Here is a 10,111-nt window from a genome sequence, read left to right as displayed (position 1 = left end):
CAGCAGCCACCTGCAGCCGGGAGGCGGGCCCTGCCCCGCGGGGGAGGAGCGGGCGAGCTCGCCTGCAGCCGGGGGGCGATGCCCCGCAGCCCGCCGGGGCCGGAAAGCACCGGCAAAGCGCGGCCGGGGGGGAGGGGGGTGCCTGGCTTCAACCTGCGGTGGGAGACCTGAAGAGGGGGCAGGAAAAGGCAGCAAGTTGGGGGGCGGGAAAGGGAAAGACCTGCCAGGGATGCGACCAGCTGGTGCTCGGAGGCGGCGGCAGGTGCTGAGGGGTGGCCCGAAATCTCCGGAGAGCCGCAGGCTGGTGCCAGGAGCAGCCTCTTTCCTTCTGCTAGAAGCTTTTCCTGCGTCCAGCAAAACTCGCCCCCCGGAGCCCCAGGCCGCCCCGGCGACGGCAATGTTTCTGGGGCGGCCTGGAGGCTCTCCTGCGCTTTGCCCCCCTGTCCTGTCGCCGTTTCCGCAGTTCTCACCATCTGCTCTCTCCTTTTAACTTCGATCAGCTGGACATTTTCCTCCCACCCGGATGCGCCAGCCGCGCAAGGTTTCTGGATCAGGCCCTCCAAAAACAAGGACAGGCCTATCTTCCCTGGGAGCCTTTTAGAACAGAGGAATTTGAAGCCCTTCCTGTACAAGGCCGCTATTCTCCCCATCCTCTGCCCATGAAAGATAGCTCCAAAACAGATCACCCAAGTCCTTCTGCACTTCCTGCTAGCCAGCCACACTGGCGGTGATGTCAGTGTCCAGATGCCACTGGCCTGCTTCCCCAGGAACCAGCTCCACATTGCCTCCATTCATGCCGCCGTCTTTTAGAGCAAGTCCACGAGGTTACTACCGTGCCCACTGCTGCTTCAGATCTTTCCTAAAGACCCACCTCTACCGCGGTGCCTTCTTATAGCTGTGATAACAGGGCTATGCCTCTACTATTTATATTGTAACTTCACATTACCTATCTTCGCTACTTATAGGGTCCTCATCGTCAGAAGAGCTGCTGGCTCACCATTGTTAGAGCATTTATCCTCTCACCGCCCCTGTGATATGTTGGGATGTGCTATTAATCCCCATTAACACAAAGATATTCAGAGCCCTGATCCTCAAAGGTGCTTAACTACCTTTGAAAAAAAATCTTGCTGTGATTTGCTCAGGATTACATGGAAACTCTGCAGGATAGCAGGGCATTGGATCCAGATCTCCCAAATGTTAACCTGATGCTGTAACCCAGGGGCGGGCAATTATTTCAGGCAGAGGGCCACTTACTGAGTTTTGGCAAGCCATCGAGGGCCACGTGACAGGCAGCCAGGGGCCGATAAATATTAATTTTCTAAATTTTTTTAGGGGCCTCACAGCCCGGATACTATGGCCTGGCGGGCCGCATCTGGCCCACGGGCCACATTTTGCCCACCCCTGCTCTAACCACTGGATTGTCCTCCTTCCTGTTATGATAATGACACCCTGTGGCATGTCATTCATTTGAGCTCTGTCCTTCCACTTGGATTTGTTATTATTTTCAGACTTTAGACCCCTGGAGCAGAGGCCATGTCACCTGTGTTTGGAAATCAGCTCACACATGGTAGCCTCCATCAACCACAAATAACAGCTTGAAAGCTGACTGTATTACTTCTATCTAGCACCTTTCTCTGCTGCCGAGGTACAGCAGTTACTAGGTTTGAACATGGGAGGTGTTTCTCAGGGAACCAGAAGGCTCTGCAATACTGCCTGACATGAAACAAGAATAAGACTGGAAGAAACAACATGGGGCAAGTCCAGTCCCCCATAATTGCAGGGGACCATGTGATAATTGTCCAGGAAGGTCTACAAGAATATCTGCTCCTCAGGCCACAATGTCCCCTTCCCCCCACCCCTCTAAATCTTTAGTATAAAACCCTAAAGCCTTGAATATATGAAAAAGATAAGGAATGCAGTAGCAGACTTCTCCACTAGGAACGTGGCCTAGGGAATCCGTTAGCATCCCTACTCTCCAGAAAATGCCATGGGATATTTCAATGCAAGGTTTCAAAAAGGCAGGTGATTTTATGCATGGAGTTTGCATGCCCTATTACTGTGAATACACACACAAATCCAATATTTACATAAACAGATGAGTAGTTAGGAGCATCATGCAACAGAGAGATCCACTACCTGATGCAATTAAAAAGAGGGGAAAACTAGTCTAGAATTATAGTCCTCAATTTCATGACCAACTTCACTGCAGTTGAACTTTATCCAACAGAGACTAAAAGGGCAATATTATATTTCATTAGTGCAAAGTATACATAGTAATACAATAGCTTCCTTGGACAAAGCTACTTGAACTTTCTTTTGCACATACTGCCAAAACAACCAGGAAAGGCAATTTACTGGGTTTCCACTTTGTCAGCGCACAGCTTTATGCGTGCGTGAAAAACAGAGCAAGGCTATTTGGTCCTGTGTTTTCATCTTTCAGTCGAGTGTGATGCTTCTTGCTTTCTAGAAGTGTCTTTGTTGTTGGTGCTGGGCTACCTTGAGGAGGATCCAATGCCCTTTTTCTGGTCAAGCTTGGAACTACATTTAAAAATCTCCATGGCAGGGGATGTAGCCTCTAATACTACACAAGACAGTCTCTGTCTCCTTTGTTTTGGGGTCTGATTTCCTAGAATATATGCTGGTGCTCAAGTCAGCCCCCGCCCCTTGAAAAAAGGGGTCTGAAGCCTTGTGGATTGATATCATTTCTGTGGTTAGTGGTCTTGGTTAGCGGGGTTAGAAAATGAGACTGCCTTGGAAAACATTTGAAGGCACACTGAAGATCTTGTGTCTGTTACTATCACCTGATGTGGTCCCAAATTTCCGCTGCTGTATTTGAGGACCTAAAAATATATCATCATAATATCTAAGGAATTAGATAGAGTTTAAAAAAGGGTTTAGGAGAATGTTTATGAAGCTTTTTGCCTCCGGGTCACCGGGTCTTTATTGCAGCTTGGGCCACATCTTGGTACAGGAGGCAGCATGGAAATGTGCTGCCTCAGTAAGCAAAGTGCCTCACTGGTTGCATCCTAGATCACTCAGGTCCAAAGTGTACCCACACCCCAGCTTAGCCTGGTAGTTAGGGCAATCTCTTAGAAGATGGGAGGAAACATGGTTTAAATCCCCTCAGATAGAAAAAGAGAATTCAACTGGGGTAGTCTATGTTCTGGGTGAATTAACTCACTGCTAAGCTATTGGGAAAAGATGGGGCTCCTTCTTTCTTGGATCTTATGACCCTTTAAATCAAAGACCATGTTTGAAATTGGTCAGAAGGCAGGACAGCAATGCACCCTTGTAAACTAGTGAGGGTTAACTAATTTCACAGCATCTGATGAAGTGAACTTGGGTTAATGAAAGCTTGTGGTCTCGCTCTCTATAGATATATCTGATGTAGACAGTCTGTAAAGGGGCATATCTACCCTGCTTTCCTTAAATCAAAATGCAACAGCTTTAAGAGGAGTACAATGAAGGGTCCTTCCTGAGACACCGTTGCAGGCTCCTGGAAAGTAGGGGCTGTGGGTTGGAGTCCTCTTAAGCAGAAAAAGGAATTCAACCTGGTCCCCCCCACATCCTGGTTGAGTCGTCTCACCAGTAACGTAATGGCAAGCAGAAGACCCCTTTCTCTCTGACCTACGTATTTTCCATGCAAAGCACACAACTCTAAGAAGAGGGAGAGAGTGAAGTCTCCCCTGAAGAGCCACACAGTCACTTCTCCTCCGAGTTGAACCTCGGTGTTTTCCCATCTGCACTCTGAAGGGGCTTAGATCACTCACCCAGGAGGCAGCGACCTAGGCAAAAAGATTTCCTCAGCCTGAGGGAATTGGAAGCCCAGGTCCACGGGTTCCCGTAGCAAGGCTCTGGGGAGATTCAAAACAACAACTTTCACCTCGCAAGGAAATGCCCAAATAGTGGGCCGTCAGCAATGCCAGGTGAAGGGCACTGTCCACCCCTCTTGGATCTGTGCACCTGCCTACAGAGGATTGCAAGATCCAAAGGATCAGGAAGCATGAACGCAACAGGAAGTCTTAATTGTTTGAGCATCCACATTAGGGCTGGGGGTAAAGGATTCCTAGTTTCTGATTTCTGCATCCCAGGGTTATTTCTGGTTTACTGAAGCCCAAAACTGATTAATGTAAAATGCATTATCAGTCCAACTCTAGCCTGGTGTTTAGGGCCCTCTCCTGCGAGGTGCCCTGCTTGTCCCCACAAAGCTCCACTACAAAAGTCTAACTTTGTAGCCCTCAGCATGTGAAGAGGTCATTAAACCTCAGCCTCCTGCTTTCTAGAGAGGTGTTCAGAGCAGATTCAAGCCTTCAGCTCTGTTCTCCCAGGACACCGGTGTGCCCACTCACAGGAGAGTGGTCTAACCACCAGGCTCGGTTTGGTTGGAGGGGGGTGCATGCGGGAGAAATCTTGTGCTATTGTGCCACCATGCATTTAGAAATGTAAAAAAATGAATAAATAAAGAGAGGACAAGAAGAAGCCTAACTTAAAATGAAGTGCCCTGGGTGGAGGCAGGGAGAGTGAGGGCTTGCTTCCACAGCTGCAATGACAGTGGTGGCGACAGCTCAAGCTGCTGCTGCCTCAGCACGAGCCCCTCGAACACAGGCTGCTTCTTGCAGTGGCAGCAGCAGCACAGACTCCCTGGGGGCTGCCAGTCTGGCATCTTGCTGCATTGGTGTCCTGGGGGCTGGTGCCTCAGCCTCCTCCCAGGTTACAATACTAGAGCTTGACTTAGTAGCCCCCATAGTTTGAGCATTTCCCTAGGAAATTCCAGTCCCTGCACACTGGGGCTCTTTCCATTTTGTTAAATATAAAATGGAATCGGTCCTGCTTTACCCTGGTGGTGACGCTTCTTTGGGACATGAGAGATCTAGATCCAATGCCCTGCTATTCAGCAGAGTTTCGGTGTGACTTTGAGCAAATCACAGCAAGATTTTTTTTCAAAGGTAGTTAAACACCGCTGAGGATCAGGGCTCTGAATTTCTTTATGGTAATGGGGATAATAGCACAGAGATAGGAGTGGGTCTGGGTTCAGGGATGTCCTCAACCTGAAAGAATGCCTTGGCCACCAGTCCTTTTGAAGACACACTTGTATACAGACCAAATGCAAGATTCCTGGGGCTAGGAAGAGGGGGTACAACAGAAACATAGACTCATCAGGTTGGGCCTTCACCTCGAGGAGGTGTGGAGATCCTACGTTCTGAACCCCAGGGTGTAGGATGTTTCTTTTTATAGACAATTTATTATACATTTAAAAGACATGATCAGTTAAACCTGTGGTGTGGCAGTTAGGCCACTTTTCTGGGGTGTGGGTTTGAATCCTTTCCCTGATATTTTGTTTGGATGAACTTCTGCTACTAGTAGATTCTGATGCATTATTTGAAAAAGGCCTTGATTTAAAAAAAATCTTAAAAGTGCTTGCCTTTGTTTTGCATTGTTGGCTTCTTTTTCAGCATTCCCTTCATGAGACGCTCCAGAAAATCGCTTCTGGTTTTGTTAAATATTTTGTCATGATCCCTTTTAACTTTGGGCATTACAGTTTATACTATCATTGAAAACGGCTTGCCAACTACATGTGTACACAATTACAAGCTAACGCAGGACCATCTAAATAACCATATACAAACTGGCTCACCCAAACAGAGAGCATTGCCTGCTGTTGTCCAACAAGTTCTCAACATTGCAATTTTAACAAAGATCAAATATTTTTGGTAAAGAATAAACATTTCACATAAAGGCATTTTCTTTTTGCCTCCCTGCCTTCTTCCTTTGCCCTCCTCTGAAAGTCAAACCAGACCTGTGTCATCCTGAAAAATTTGAATGACGGAAAAAAAATTAAAATGGAAAAATGCAGTCTGGAGGTTTGTTTGATGTTGTGATGCCCTTCTAGCCTTGTGCCCCTTATTGAAATGTCGTTAACAAAACAATCAAACTGAAATGTGTGCGATGCTCTTGAATTAGCACTACATGGGCTAACAAGGCATAGAATATTACAGCATCATCAGTATGAGTCAAAAGAGAAAGGGAATAGTCTGCACCAGCATAAAGATTGCATAATCTCCTCTCCACTGAAATGGTGAGCGTTGCAATGAAGATCTGGAGGGGTTGGCAGGAAAGCAGGAAAGACAATGTTCTAACCTTGCTGCTTTATCTTAACCCTTTACTTTCTAACACGTTTGTGAACACGTTAAGAGATAAGTGACAGCTTAGGCTTAACTTCTATGAGAGCTATTTGTGCTCCAAGAAAGCCATATCATTTTAGACTTGTTCCACCAATATTTCAGACTCGTAAATCGTTACCATACATTGAGGGGAGTGAGCAGGGAGGGGTGTGTACTAACATTGATAGAGAAATATAGGGATTAGCTCAGATCAGGGACACCAGAACTTTTACCCTGTTTTAAGCCATGTTGTTAACTTACCAGCTACACTCAACAGGAATAAAATGGGGATTATTCTTAGTGCTCACACCTATAATACATAAATATTACCTATAATACAGAAATATGGTGAATATAGATCCCACAGAATCACGATACCTCTTAGAACCAGGTGTTTCACCTTCACAGAGCTCTAAGCGCCACTGAAACAATTCTGACATCACCAGTGTGTTTTACTTTTTTCCTTAGAAATGGCCCAATCCACACAATACAGAACTAGCTCTGGCCCAACTATTAGGTTCTACTCATTGTAGAACATCGTAATAGTTACCTTTTCTATACAGGGAGCCTTCACTAATTTAGTTGGGACTCATTCTCACTGACCAGTATGGGAAGGCCATGGTTGTCACCACTCTACACAGGTTCACAATATTCAGGTTGAGGTCCCATGACTTACAGTGACCTCATATTTTTTAATAATGCCATTTTCATAAGCTAAAAATGTGTTTAAAGAGCTGAAGCAAAAATCTCGCCTTGTCAACCTTAATAGAAATTGCAGCTACCTCCCCTTGCAGCTAATTCAACATAATGCATGACTAGGAATACACTGTGTGCATATTACCATTTCAGGGAACTGGAGAATGGAAGGAGGCATTTTCCATGTACTTGGATCAGCATTTGACTTTGGCAGGATTTGTTTTGCTTTACAAATTTTAAAAGTGTGCAAGTATTATAATACCTATGCACCGGGTGGGTAGGACTCCAAAAAGAAAGGGAAAAAAGATGTTTTCTAATGTTGTATAAATTGCCGTTACAGTGATGTTCAAAGAACTTACCAAATTTAAATTCTGGTAGTGGTCTACTCTAAACCAATCATTCACTACAGCATCATGTTCAATTTCTGCCTATATATCATTAACCTGAAAAATGCAACTGCAGCAAATTTTAGACAATTTCTTGGAAGTGTGTTGAATATGGCAAGATTATGGTAGGCAGGCTAAGTTAACCTTAGTTTATACTCAGTTACATGGAAAACAATACAAGGCCTGCAATATGCCCAAACAAAATTGAAAAGGACCACATAAAAAGCACTGCACCTACATATAATGCTTAGAAACAGAAAGACTTCAATGATTAAAAAACAAAACAAAACAAAACAAAACAAAACAAAACAGATATTTCTAATGGGATATGTGTCAGACACTAAAAATTCAATAGGAGCCCTAAACTTTCAAGCAGAGTTTTTCTAAGCTCTTAAAAGTGAGCCCGTTGGGTTCAGACTACAAATGACTCTTTTGTGGGGAGGGAGAAAGGGGCTTATAAAAGAAAAAGGGGAAGGGGAATCTTGTATCTGTTGTGTTCTTTAAGAAAACAAACACAAGCATTCAATTTTGGGGTCAGCTTGAGCCAGAGAGATCACCCCCAATTTCAGTCTCAAAGTGGTTTGGCAGGAAAAGCCAGTGGAAAAATTGCTCATAATCTCCATGTTCCCATTAAGTTCTCAAGTCTGTTCTGCAAACCCATGGAATGTACATATCAGAGTTAAAAAAAAAAGAGAGAAAGAAAATTAAGCCAATAGTGGAAAAGAACTTCTAAGATATTATTATCCCTGACCCATCCAAAGGGGAATGATGAAACATTTCTTCAGTTAGTCAAAATATCTATTTGAATGTTATAAAAGAGTGCCCTAGTTATGACAGTGCCACATCCACATCTGTGCATGCAATTTCTTTGCTGTAGGAAAGACTTGGAAAATGAACTGGTAGTTGCTAGAGGGCACACAGCTCACACTCAGCCATCCAGCAGTCTTTCTCTTTAGGGCAGTGGTTTTCAATCTGTGGTCTGCAGACCCCTTGGGGTGTCTAAGGCGTCCACGAAAGATGGCTGTGATCAATTAGAAGTATGTGAATAAATACCCACACTTACAATTCAAAGGGGTCTGCACCTCCATTTTAAATTTCCAGAGGGATCTGCACCTCCATTTGAAATTGTTTAGGGGTCTGCAAATGAAAAAAGGTTGAAAACCACTGCCTTAGCGCATTATCACAGATAGAAGGGTGAAGCCCTTTTCAAACCTATAGTGCCACCAGGCAACACTGGGTGGCTCCAAGAACCAGAAATGGGTCACTTGGTTGAAGTCATTCACATCTGATGGCTCTTTGGCAACTAACAGGAAAAAAAGCTTGGTGATCTGATCTCAGACCCATCCTAGTGGCCTGGTAGCCACCTTGAGGACAGCACTGCTTTTGTTGGCATTTGCACCCATGCTAGCACACTTGGGTCAAGGAGGCAAGGATACATGTAAGCACTCTCTCACCTGGAGAGCGGGCTCTAGACTCACGGCCACTAGGCAAAAAGCAAACTATCATTGTTTCTGCTGAGCCTACCCTATACATAGAAGACCTTGCCCAGGGCTATGAATGCCATACCTTTTATAAGCTCTCCATGCATGGCTTTACTGCATCCTGTGCTCTTGATGTCTAATATATAGAAACCCTCCCAAAGGAAAACACAGACACCAGAAGTACCGTGAGCTTTTTGCAATATTACAGAATAACAGGCCTGGGGATGGCTTAGCATAGCTCTTCATTTTTCAGGCTACTCTGGAAAATTGTAGGTAGCAGGATTAGAGGGATTAGAGTGAATCAACCCAAGCAGTAGCCTCTCCTCCCACCTCCCCAGGGTGGGAGTGGTTTCAATGGGAGCTTTGTCTGTGGGAGGAGGGCAGGACCTGGGCCTAGGGGTAAGGTCTCCAAATGAGAAGCTCAAGTGTTGTGTAATGTACTGCACTGGCAATTTGTGTAGTCAGGTTCCAGAAGCTGCACCTGAGAAGTCCAAGCTCTTAATTTCACCTCTCCCTTTCCACCAGGGCGTTGGCCTGATTGGGGAATTAGGAATGAAAACTGTGACGATATCTCTTGCTCCCAAAGCCATCTGAAAGATTTCACCTCTGTGGCTGCCCTGGGCCAACTTCCCAAACCTGAGAAATCTTTCAGGCGGCTTTAGGAGCAAGAGCTATCGCCACAGTTTTCATTCCAAATTCCCCAGCCAGGCCAATGGTTGTCCATGGCCACCACTCGCCTCAAAGCTGATGGGCAGAGGGAAGAGAATTGCCCTGGAGAACCAGGACAGAGGTGCAAGAAACCTCGCTAGCTCCTATCCAAGGTCTAGTGTACCATTTGTTTTTCGGTACGTTGGCCCAGGAGCTGATTTCACAGAGCAGGTGGCCGTAGAGAGGGGTGAAATGAGCTCCCCCCGTTTGCTTTGCAGCCTGTCAATGCTTTGGGATGAGCCAGAGGAAAGAGGGATCGGGGATGCAAATACTTCTGGGGGCGAAGGAACAGCACCGGCAGGACAGGGGAGCTACTGATGGCCAGAGAAAGCCAGGCCTGTGTGCTTGAGCCTGGGGCGGGGGGAAAGAGCAGCAAGGACCTGATCCAAAAGGCCAGTCAAGTCAACAGGAGGCTTTCCATAGACTTTCATGAGCTCTGGATCAGCCCCTGAGGGCGGGAGTGTTAATGAGTGTGTTTTGGCAGGTGTCCTCTGGGCCATCAGAGCTGCTGAGGCAAAAGAAAACACATCGTCACTACCAAGCTCCCTGCACATAAAGGCCTTTGATAGAGCTCGGGCTGGGGCCGCCTTCCCGGCATCGCGGCGGGGCTGGGAGCGGGCGGGAGCCGCGCAAGGGACCGGCGGCCGCGGCCGCGAGCGGAGGCAGGTGAGCGGCTCGC

At 46.3% G+C, this 10,111-nt stretch overlaps 1 protein-coding gene across 2 annotated transcripts in view; it reads right to left on the bottom strand.

Moving 5' to 3' along the window:
• The window catches only part of NFATC2 (nuclear factor of activated T-cells 2), a 135,544-nt gene that overhangs the window by 124,760 nt on the left and 673 nt on the right, over nt 1-10,111 (bottom strand). The window lies entirely within an intron of this gene.

This window comes from Gavialis gangeticus, unplaced genomic scaffold, assembly GCF_001723915.1.
Source record: "Gavialis gangeticus isolate Ggan-Ray unplaced genomic scaffold, GavGan_comp1, whole genome shotgun sequence".
NCBI classification, from domain to species: Eukaryota; Metazoa; Chordata; order Crocodylia; family Gavialidae; genus Gavialis; species Gavialis gangeticus.
The sequence above is the reverse complement of the archived record's forward strand: the minus strand, read 5'-3'. Positions and strand labels throughout refer to the sequence as shown.